Source organism: Theropithecus gelada, chromosome 12 (assembly GCF_003255815.1).
Source record: "Theropithecus gelada isolate Dixy chromosome 12, Tgel_1.0, whole genome shotgun sequence".
NCBI classification, from domain to species: Eukaryota; Metazoa; Chordata; class Mammalia; order Primates; family Cercopithecidae; genus Theropithecus; species Theropithecus gelada.
In genome coordinates this window covers 34213963-34226005 of record NC_037680.1, presented here as the reverse complement: position 1 = coordinate 34226005, position 12043 = coordinate 34213963, and the positions used below count along the sequence as shown (strand labels likewise).

Here is a 12043-nt window from a genome sequence, read left to right as displayed (position 1 = left end):
GGGGAAAGGGCCTTCTAGGCACAGAGGCTTTCAGTAGAGACAGCAACCTTTAAAACTGAATATGGCTAGAACCTTGCTACTCAGCAGGTGGTCCTTGGGTCGGCAGTGATGGCATCAATAGAAATAAAGAGTCTCAGGCTTGCCTGAAATCCTGCTGGATCAGAATCAGCTTTGCAACAGTATCCCCCAGTGATCTGAATGCTTCCAAAAGTTTGAGAAACATTGGACTTGAGCATAGGAAGGGGTAAAAGATGGGAGAGCTTGGAAAGTAGACCACCTGCAAAGGAGATTGGATTTTGTTTTTTTTCTAGCAAAAAGTTGATAATGGAGAAGTGACATTATCAGATTTATATTTTCTAAAGATTATCTGGAAGTACATGTAGAGCAGCATCTGCCAAGAATGTTTCTTGAAACCTTAATTGTATATAAGGTGCTTCACCAAAAAAGGTCCTCAAATAAGTTTGAAAAATGCAGGATATTATATTCTTCTCTCAGACAATATAAAGTATCATAGTAAATTGAAAGTTTTGAGAAATTAACTTTGAAGAAAACCATTCACTTAACCACTTATCCTGGAATATCCCTAGGGTGTTCCACATTTATTCCACAGTGGAACTCTTTGTAGCCTCGCAGCTGTTAATACCCTAGGGATGGTGGATAACATTCTGCTGAACTCATTTTGGAAAATGCTAGCGCTGCTTCCTAAACCTCAGACACTTAGCCTTATCTGAGTAGGGTAACTGACTGTCCAGGTTTAGCGGAGATCCTGGGATGCCAGACTTTCGCTGCTAAACTGGGCAAACTGGGGTGGAGTTGGGTACCCTTCCTAGCAGTTTACCACATATATTACTATTTACTTTATTTTCTTTAGGTAGGCTCAGCCTTCTTTCCTTCAATTCCTGTTTTAGTCTCATTTTCATGGACTGGTCCCCCAACTTGTCTGCATTGGAAGCACCTGGGGAGTTTCCAGACCTGAGCCTCTGCCCACCTCGTGAGGTTGTGATTTAATTGGTCTGGGGTATGCATTGGCCCTTGGGATATGAGGGAGACTTTTCAAAAAGTCCTCAGGTTATTCAAACGTCATGAAAGTTTGTCCAAAGCCATTATGCCTGTGGAAACGTAGTCTTGAAATGCTACTTAAGAATTTATTTTAATATATAATACAAAAAATGACCATTAAAAACAAAAAAAAAATATTTGAAGAATCACCTAGCAGCATGTGAGGCAACCACCAGTTGTACATGTTCCATACTTTGGGAAACGCTTAGGGGAATAATCGAAGTGTGGGCAAAAATTAGGGGGCTGGAGCTTATTTGGTGAGTGGCGTGGCTGGAAACGATATTGCAGATTTCAGGGCTGTTTGGGAGTCTGAGCCCATGAGATGTGGTGACTGATGTGGTCTGTAAGGTGGAATAGAGTAGGAAAAGGAGAATCTGATAACTGCAGGCAACCTGGGGGTACATGATGATCATGTTACTGGAAAGGGGTCCCAATCCAGACCCCAAGAGAGGGTTCTTGGACTCACGCAAGAAAGAATTGGAGGCGAGTCTATAAAGTGAAATCTAGTTTATTAAGAAAGTAAAGGAAGAATGGCCCTTCCGTAGGCATAGCCCCCCAAGGGCTGCTGGTTGCCCATTTTTATGGTTATTTCTTAATTATTTGCGAAACAAGGGGTGGATTATTCTTGTCTGCCCTTTTAAGACCATATAGGGTAACTTCCTGACATTGCCGTGGCATTTGTAAACTGTCATTGTGCTGGTGGGAGCATAGCAGTGAGGATGACCAGAGGTCACTCTCATTGCCGTCTTGGTTTTGGTGGGTTTTGGCTGGGTTCTTTACTGCAACCGGTTTTATCAGTGAGGTCTTTATGACCTGCATCTTGTGCCGACCTCCTATTTCATCCTGTGACTTAGAATGCCTGTCTGGGAATGCAGCCCAGTAGGTCTCAGGCTTATTTTACTCAGCCCCTATTCAAGATGGAGTTGCTCTGATTCAAATGCCTCTGACAATCACATGACAGAGCAGGAAGGTGTGGGGAATGCAGCAAGGTGACAGGCTCTATTTGAGAGGACTTGGGATGTCCAAGTAGAGCTGTCTGGTGGGTTGTCAGAAGAAAAACAGACGGGGCATGCTGGCTTATGCTTGTAATTCTAGCACTTTTGGAGGCTGAGGCAGGAGGATTGCTTTAGGCCAGGAGTAGGAAACCAGCCTGGGCAACATAGCAAGACCCTATCTCTATTTAAAGAATTAAAAATAGGCCAGGTGCAGTGGCTCAGGCCTGTAATCCCAGCACTTTGGGAGGCTGAGGCTGGGGGATCCCCTGAGGTCAGGAGTTCAAGACCAGCCTGGCCAACATGGTGAAACCCCGTCTCGACAAAAATTAGCAGGGCATAATGGTTATGTAATCCATAACCAATAGTAATCCCAGCTACTCTGGATGCTGAGGCAGGAGAATCTCTTGAACCCGCAAGATGGAGGTTGCAGTGAGCCGAGGTCGCGCCACTGCACTCCAGCTTGGGTGACAGAGCGAGACTGTGTCTCAAAAAATAAAAATAAAATTAAAAAGAAGAAAAACAATTAATATTTAATAGCTTAGAGAGGAGAGGGCTAGATAGAGATGAGAGCCTCTACTTCTTGGTACAGGAGGCAGTAAAGTTCAAATGGGGATCAGAAGCTCCCTGGAGAAAGGGGAGAGGGTGGATCTGTCCCCTTGGTCCAAGGGATGAGTTCTTGGAGAAGGACGTAGAGAGAAGAGTCTGGGAACAGCCTGAGAGGTAGGAGGAACACAGAAGAGAGGCTCCTATCATCATAGAGAGGAAGGGAAGGCTCCTCCCAGGTAGCCCTGAGAACCCAGTAAGAGAAGAGCTCAGGAGCGTGTTTTGTTGGAAGTTAGTCATCATTAGTAGTGTTTGTAAGTTTAGCATAAAGGAGGAAACCAACTTTTCGTGGGTTGAGAGGGAGGAGACCACTAGATCAAGTGACTCTTTTTTTTTTTTTTTTTAAGTTTTTACTGAAGAAAAAGCCTGGCATAGTGTGGGACCTTAGGGAATAAGTATGGGTTTCTTTGGGGAGTAGTCATCTTCTGGTTACTCATGAAGTTATGTCAACAAGGAAGAAAAAATTACAAGAAACATTCACATATTCACAGAAAAAGTGCCAGAGTTACCTGGGGCCCCATAAAATCCGTTTATTTTCAAATCAAAACCTCTCACCTTTTCTCCCCATCTTCCCTAAAGTTTGCTCTGTTATTCTCTAGACACAACAATCTCAATTTCTGAATTGATATTCTTGTAAATGTCATTAGGATTTCTTACGGTGCTGATAAGGCTGCTTGTGATTAAGTGTTCAACCTTTGTCTATATGTGGTGCACATTTCTGGAAGGCTTTGTAGTTTACCAAAGCAACACTGCATTTTACATGATCCTCTTAATAACCTTGTACAGGAGGCAGGGCAGAAAATGATATTATTTTATTTTACAGGGAGAAAAAAGCCTTTGAGGTTTAAATATATTAAGGAGAACCTGCTAATGATGAATGATTTAGTGATGGATCCAGGGTGCAATTCTGGTCTCTCTGGTACAGTATTTCTTCCTTATGGTGGAGGAGGATGGGGGAAGGGTATCTTCTTTTTTTTTTTTCCCAATTAGTTTATAATTTCCTTGAGGATGGGGACCATGTGTTCATTGTTGAGACTGTGGGTGTTGGGGATGGGTAGGAGAGCCCTTTGGTCCAAGCTTTACCACACACAAGGACTTCACATTGTCTTGATACTACCTTTGCATCACAGAATCCCATAAATATCCAGAATTGTATATTTTCTTTTTCTTTCTTTTTTTTCTTTGAGTCAGGGTCTTACCCTGTCACCCAGGCTGGATTGCAGTGGCACAATCATGGCTCACTGCAGCCTCAACCTCCTGGGCTCAGGTGATCCTCCCACTTCAGCCTCCTGAATAGCTGAGACTATAGTGCGTACCATCACACCTGGCTAATTTTTGTATTTTTTTTGTAGAAGCGGGGTTTCACCATGTTGCCCAGGCTGGTCTTGAACTCCTGGGCTTAAGCAATCCACCTGCCTCAGCCTCCCAAAATGCTGGGATTACAGGCATAAACCACCGTGCCTGGCCCAGGATTCTGTATTTTCAACAGGATTGAAAGAAGGTAGCATGGATCCTGTAACTTTGAACTTGCATCTCAGTATTGGACCATATAATTATCTTGAGACCAGCCCGATAGTATTGCTTGGCATGTTTTGTAAATATTTAAAACATACACAGTTTTTGTCATCCTGTTTTTACATTTAAAAAACATTTTTTGATACCAGAAATCATCTATAGTGGAAGTGGCCCAAACCTCTCGACTTCAAAGGGACCCTTCTCTGTATGTGCATGGAAGGACCTGAAAATGAACCAGCCCCTGTAACAAAGCTCAAGTCCAGTAAAGATGTTTTGTAACCACCATAGGGCTCACCACAGACACTTAATAAATACTTGTTAGTTTGAATTGAGGGAGGTGTTGTTTTGTGTTAAACATTCTCCACATTTATCACAATGGACCACTGACAATTTTTAATTTTTTGTAACGATCTTTCCCATGAGTCATTAAAGATACGGCACTAGGATTTGGGGAAGGGAAATGATGAAAGAGAATACAGAAATGGAATTAGCAAGTTTTAGGACAAGAGATGAGAAGTTTTGAGTGAGTGAATAGTTGAAAGCGGGAAGGCATTGCTCAGGGGAAACTGGAAATAGGTGGAGGCACTTTTAAGACGGCAGACCACGGGGATATGAGGATGAGACAGGAGTAATGCAGAGCTGATATCTTAAGGGGGAAACTGAAGGCTTTTTTTCAACTTTAATTATAGCCACAGGATAAAAGCACGTTATAGCACTTTTTTTCTACCTCTACTAAGGGCTAGGAGGATATAATCTGTCTCGTAGAGTCTTGTCAAAGAATCTGCACTTCAGACTACATTGAAATGTATTTCTTTTTAAGTTTTTGGGGTGTCACAGGTTGAGGAAGAGGAATAAACATTTGATTCCTTGTGTTTACATTAAAATTTCAAGCTACTATTTCATGATGAAGCGAGGAACTTTTTAGTCATTGAAGAGATTTAGGCGGATGAGTTAATGTTTGGTCATCAGAAAATGTAGCATGAGGAACATGTTTCTCTTGGGAGGAGAAAAAAGCAAAATATGAGTCAGACAAAAACATCAAGTCATTTCCCGCCACTCGATGCAGCCACCCTTTTGCTGAAGGACCATCGACCCTGCAAGTCTAATTCAGACAGTGATGACCACTGGCATTTGAAGCAGACTTCACAGTTTATAAAGCTCTTCCCCCTGAAGGCCACTCACAGTGTTGCTGACTCTTTGTATAACATTGGCACTTCTGATGAGGTGGGCACAAGTGAGTTATTCTTCTGGGGAAGGTGCTTTGATTTAAAACCTAAAAATGCCATCTGTAATCCTAATGGGACAGAGTTTTCCTTTGTGAGGGCCCATCAGTTATTCATTGACAATGACATGGACTGTCACCCAGTCTGGAGTGCAGTGGCGTGATCTTGGCTCACAACCTCCACTTTTTGGGCTAAAGTGATCCTCCCATATCAGCCTCCTGAATAGCTGGGACCACAGGTGCAAGCCACCACATCCGGCTAATTTTGTGTGTGTGTGTGTATGTGTGTGTGTATATATATATATATACACACTTTTTTTTTTTCTTTTTTAGAGACGAGGTTTCATCATGTTGCCCAGGCTGGTCTCAAACTCCTAAGCTCAAAAATGTCTGTCCTCCTTGGTCTCCCAAAGAGCTGAGATTACAGGTGTGAGCCACCATGCCTGGCCAGTTCGTTGGCATTTTTGAAAAATGCTAAAAGGCAGTTAACTAGCCTGTAACATTGGGAGAGTGTGAGGTTTGTCTTAGATACTTATTTTATTTTTGAGATGGAGTCTTGCTCTGTTGCCAGGCTGGAGTGCAGTGGTGTGATCTTGGCTCACTGCAACCTCCGCCTCCCGGGTTCAAGCGGTTCTCCTGCCTCAGCCTCCTGAGTAGTTGGGACTACAGGCATGCACCACCATGCCCAACTAATTTTTGTATTTTTAGTGGAGATGGGGTTTTACCATGTTGACCAGAATGGTCTCCATTTTCTGACCTTGTGATCCACCCACCTGGGCCTCCCAAAGTGCTGGGATTACAGGTGTGAGCCACCGCACCCAGCCTGAAAAAGATACTCATTTTTTTCATTTTGGATTTGCCAATATGATGGCAGAACACTGTCATTGTCTTCCGGTATCTCTGTTCTTGATCTTTCAGTGATTTTTTTATGTTGTGTTCCATTTTGCTGGGTATCAAATTATCACCAAGTCTTTGTGCAAATCCAGAGAGGTAACTAACTAGAAATATGTGTGTGGAAGATAGGTATGAAATGTTAGGAAAAAGAAAATGCTTCTTCCTAACTTTTTTTTTTTTTTCAAACTCCTTTGGGGTCTGATTGATTCATGCTTTTTTATTTGTTGAAATTTTTTGAATACTAACTATGTGCTAGGCTCTGTGTTGATTATGTGTTGGTGACACTGAGACCAAAGGTGCTATTCCTGGCTTTAAGAGAATTCATGGCTTAGTAAAAGGAACACGTAAATCAGTGGTTACAGTACAGCTTGGCAAATGCGGGTGTGCACAATGTACAGCAGTGACCCAGAGGGGGAAACCTCACCCGCGTTGGGGAGAAGGATGTAGGGAAGCTTCTGATCCTGGAAGGTATTACGTGAGGACTTGAAGAATAAGTAGAAGTTAGCCTGGTAATGTAGAGGAAGGGCATTTTAGCGTAGGGAAACTTCATTGTAAAGATAGAAGGCATAAGAAGAGCATAGTACAAGCTGGGAATGTGGGTGGTTTAGTTGAACTGCAGCTTAGGGTGCCTGTGGGAATTGATGTGACATAAGGCTGGAGAGGTGGATAATGGCTATGTCATGAAGACTACTTATTGCTTCCTAAACAATTCAGGTCTTATCCTGAAATATGCTAGCTAGGATTTTAGGCAGGAAAAGGATCTGATTAGATTTGGATTTTGGAACAGTTATGAGCAGCAGCTATAAGAATATTCTTTTTCAATGGTGTCTATTCATCTATGCTTTAGACTGAATTGTGTCCTTCCCAGTTCATGTGCTGAAGCCCTGACCCTCAGTGTGCTGCTATTTGGAGATGAGGTCTTTGGGAGGTGATTAGGTTTAGGTGAGGTCATGAAGGCGGGACCTTCCTGATGGGATTAGTGAGCTTGTAAGAAGAGATACCAGAGAACTTGCTGTCTCTTTCCTACACGAGAACACAGCAAGAAGGCTGCCCCTCTGTTAGCCAGGAAGAGGGCCCTCACTAGAACCTGACCATGGCATCCTGATCTTGGACTTCTAGCCTCTAGAACTGTGGGAAAGTAAATTTCTGTTTAAGCCATCCAATCTGTGATGTTTTATTATGGCAGCCTGAGTAGACTAATACAATCTATTTATTATTTGGGTAATTGTGAAACTAGGAACAGGAAGAATATTATAGTAATTCAAGTAAGTAGCAATAATTTGGCTACTGTCTTCTGTTTTAAAAATATTTGGGCATGGAACAAATCATTATAACTGAACTTCTAGTTTTGAGATCTTATGGTTAGGATATTACTAGCTATAATAAGTTTTATGAGAGAACCTTCTCCCTTGAACATCTCCACATCCTACCTTTTATTAAAGTAATCCACTGATTCCCTTCACTATAGAGGCTTTGGGTCTTTTCATTGTCTTCCGGTCAGCAGGTTGGTACAGCTGAACTCTCAGTACCTAGTGCCTGAGTGTTGAATCTGTTAGCCCTCTGCTTTATCTAATTTTGATACTATGACATTTATAGTGTTTTAAAGGAATCTTCTGTATATGGTTTTAGGAGTTCTGTGGGAATTAATACCATTTAGAGGATCATGTAACTATGGCAGATGATGTTTGTGATGAAATTGGTACCTATCTTGTGTATGTTTGAATAACTATTTAAAAGAGAATATTTTTCATAGTTTTGTTTTTATGTCTGAAGATCTGTCTTAAACATTTTATCCCATACTTAACTTGTGTCCGATATTTGAGTCTAGTTTCCCTTTCTTTTCCCAAAGTCTTGCTCTTTTTTTTTTTTTTTTTGAGACAGGCTCTCGCTCTATCATCCAGGCTGTAGTACAGTGGCATGACCTCTGTTTACTGCAGTCTCCACCTCCCTAGTTCAAGCAATTCTCCCATCTCAGCCTCCCTGTAACCGGGACCACAGCCATGTACCACCACGCCCAGCTAATTTTTGTATTTTTTATAGAGATGGGGTTTTGCCATGTTGCCCAGGCTGGTCTGGAATTTCTGAGCTCAAGCGATCCACCCGCCTTGGCCTCCCAAAGTGCTGGGATTACAGGTATGAGCCACTGCACCTGGCCTATTCTTTATTTTTTAAACTCTGTCCTTTCTCCCCAATTCTCTCTAATTTGTCCTCTTTATTGGCCTTTTCTCTTGAGTTTAGAAATAGGCTTAAGTATTCTGTTCTTTAAAAAAAAAAGGTGTTTTGACGCCTATACCTCTCATAAGCCCCTTCCTGAGGAAGCATTTTAAAAAATGAATCCACATTCAATGCTATTGCCTCTTCAGCCTGTAGTCTTCTTCAGAACATAATAATCTTACATTGCTCCCATTCATTCAATGTTTTGGAAGTGCCTACCAAACGCCAGGACTGGGGGGTGTGTGTGTATCTTTGTTTCCCTCCCAGGAGGCCTCTTTTTAGTGGTAGGGTCACAAGACTGGGAGGAGTTATTTAGCCCATCTCTCCAGTGCCTGCAGTTGCTCTGCATTATACCCTCTGAGTGAATCCACAGCCTTCACTGAAATTCTACAAAGTTAGGGGATGCAGTATCTACTAGGAGCCCACTCTGCCTTTGGACTAATCTGACTGCCAGAGGGTTTTTTGGTCTATAATGAATTTTGCTTCTATTTATCCTTTGATCACAGTTCTTTTCAGCTATACAGAATATAGAGTATAATAGTATTTTTACATGATTTGAGCTGTCATATTTACCCCCAATATCTTTTTTCTAAGAATGTCTTCATAGCTTCCGTGGGTCTTCACCATCCTTCCTGCCTTGTTGCTTATACTTCTGTTTGATTGAGTCTTTAAGAATTGGTGTCTAGAACTGATTGTAATATTCCTGACTGGGTTTTCTCTCCTCTGATTTTTTGACTTCCATGCTTGTATTATGCAGCCCAAACTGCTATATTTCAGATGGCCACATGGTTCTACTTGGAGAGTTGATCACCAACGGAAATCTCAGATTTTTTCCATAGATGATACTGCTAGGTCCTGTCTTCCTCAGCCTCTCCTTGTCTGCTTATACCCTTGTCTTTTATTCCCTTTACTGCGTGTGGGATCTTAAATTTACCTTAAGTTAACTTTCAGTTTGCTAGGTCCTGTCCATAGCAGTTTGCATTGGATTCCATTTCTGTTATTTTAGGGAAGATATGAGTTTTTCTGAAATAGTACCCTTTGAATGTAGTAACTTAACAGATCTATCTGATCTGTTAAGATAGATCTGTTAAGTTAAGATGGATCTGTTAAGATGGATCTGTTAAGTTAACAGATCTACTAAGTTAACTTTTCTTTTTATTTTTGGAGACACAGTCTTACTCTGTTGCCCAGGCTGGAGTGCGGTGGTACGATCTCGACTCACTACAACCTCTGCCTCCCAGGTTCTAGCAATTCTTGTGTTTCAGCCTCCTGAGTAGCTGGGATTCCAGACATGCACCACCACAGCCAGCTAACTTTTGTATTTTTAGTAGAGACGGGGTTTCACCATGTTGGCCAGGCTGGTCTCAAACCCTTGACCTCAAGTGATCTGCCTGCCTTGGCCTCCCAAAGTGCTAGGATTACAGGTGTGAGCCACCGCCCATGGCCAAGTAAACTTTTTCTTTTTCTTTATCTTTTAACTTTTTACTTATCTTGATCACAAATATTTCATAAGACATGTTGTCAAGTCTAGATGTGTATGTTCCCTTGAACTGCCAGCTTAGGAATCTTAACGAGAAAAGGAAACTGGGTTAATCTTGTATGATTTGTTCTTACTATTAGGGTTCGCAGGGATTACTACTTTCTAAGTGTTTAAAATCCAGTCTCAAGTATTGCCTGGGACTTGTTCTGAGTCTCTGTAGTCTGTTGGCATTTTTCCCTCTTTTTTTTGAGACCAAATCTTGTTCTATCGCCCGGGCTGGAGTATAGTGGCATGATCTCAGCTCACTGCAACCTCCACCTCCCAGGTTTGAATGATTCTCCTGCCTCAGCCTCCCGAGTAGTTGGGACTACAGGTGTGCCCCACCACACCTAGCTAAGTTTTGTATTTTTAATAGAGACAGGGTTTTGCCATACTGGCCAGGCTAGTCTTGAACTCCAGACCTCAAGTGATCCGCCTACCTCGGCCTCCTAAAGTGCTGGGATTGCAGCCATGAGCCACCACACCCGGCCTTCTCATTTTAATTTTTCTAAAGCGTCTTCTGAAGCATCTTGTTCCTTTCTGACTTCATTCTTTGCTGACCTCTTTTCCCCAAGTTTTGGAATTCTCTGAGATTGCTTTTCCTCTCTCTTTCAATCTGTGTCTTTTAAGATTCTCTATGCTTGCATTGTCCAGTAAGGTAGCTACTAGCCACAGTCAACATAGAAATGTTACTGGCTTTAAAAAATCTACTGATTTCAAGTTGAAAGCCAGAACAGGAAACGCTGACACCTGGGTAGAAGGTTAAGGTTGACTATTCCAGGAATCGAGAGAGGAGCACGAAAGTGGCCACAGTTTAACTAGTTATACTTGCTTGTTGGCTGTTGCCAGGTTATCTGTATAGGTTCCTGACCCCTGTCTCCTGCTAACAATAAGTCATTATTGCAAATAAAGTAAATATTAATAAATATATGTGTAGAGTATTTTTAATAAAAGCCTATGTGTAGTGTGCCAAAAGATAATGAGCTTTGGAAACAAAGTAAGTTCTTAAATTGGCAGTTTCTACGCCTGATTCTGTATAGTACTGCTAAACTTGCTAGGTTATTCAAATACTATATAATAATGTTTGTAGGCATTTCCTAGTGTTTGGATATTTTCTGTAAGCTACAGTTTTGATATATACTACTGTACTTCACATTTTTTATTAAGCAATTTAAAAAGATGTTTATAATAGTGAATAAACAGTATTGGAAGTATTTGAAAAATAATTTATGATTTCAGAAATTACAGTTTTTTCCCCCCAAATTTTGAATATTGATATTGATAGAGAGTTTGAAACAATAGTACATAGTGCTTGTCCAAAGAACTATTTATTTCTTTTGATAATATGATAGGTCTGTACCTATCTAAACACAAATTGAGATAGTGTTTAGAGACTGTTATGGTAATTTGACATTGCCATCAGTACTTGTGATCAGTGGATTCAACCCACCGAACAAGGAGTTTTACAAAAGTATTGGTCCATTACAGATGGTAATTTTGTTGTATAAGTACTGGTCTAGGTGAGAGGTAGTGATTTCTTGAACCAGACTTGGAAGTATGAGAAGAGATTGGTTGGAATCAGGATATACTTTGAAGATAGAGCCAGTGGGATTTGCTACTAGATTAGATGACAGATTATTCTAGATTATCTTTCCCTCTAAACTGCTTCATTTATAAAATGGGTGTAGTTATGACAGCAACACTCATTTTTGTTGTAGCTGTGTCAGATGTTTCTTTGAGCTTGCTGGAAATCCCTTATGTTCATTGCTGCTAATATCATCTTTCTAATCCAATCACGTAATTCCCTTGACTTTCAACCATCAACTGCTCACCATTATAGATAAAAGAAATATTAAACTGCTTAGGTTGACTTTTAAGATATGAGGTGCATCTTCTTTCAGACTCTTTTCCATATCCGCTGTTGCTCCTGACAATAGCCCAACTAGACTGCCTTCTGGTCCAGTCAATCTCTTTCTGCGTAATAAACTACCCCAAACTTGATGGCATAAAACGACAACCATT

At 41.3% G+C, this 12043-nt stretch overlaps 1 protein-coding gene across 6 annotated transcripts in view; it reads left to right on the top strand.

Moving 5' to 3' along the window:
• Positions 1-12043, top strand: part of ACVR1 (activin A receptor type 1) — a 140979-nt gene that overhangs the window by 15320 nt on the left and 113616 nt on the right. The window contains exon 2 of one of the 6 annotated variants that reach the window (XM_025405324.1): positions 872-1018. The exons of the other annotated variants lie outside the window; for them this stretch is intronic. The gene's annotated coding sequence lies outside the window, so the exon portion shown is untranslated. The remainder of the gene's footprint in view (positions 1-871; positions 1019-12043) is intronic. 6 annotated transcript variants of the gene reach the window in all.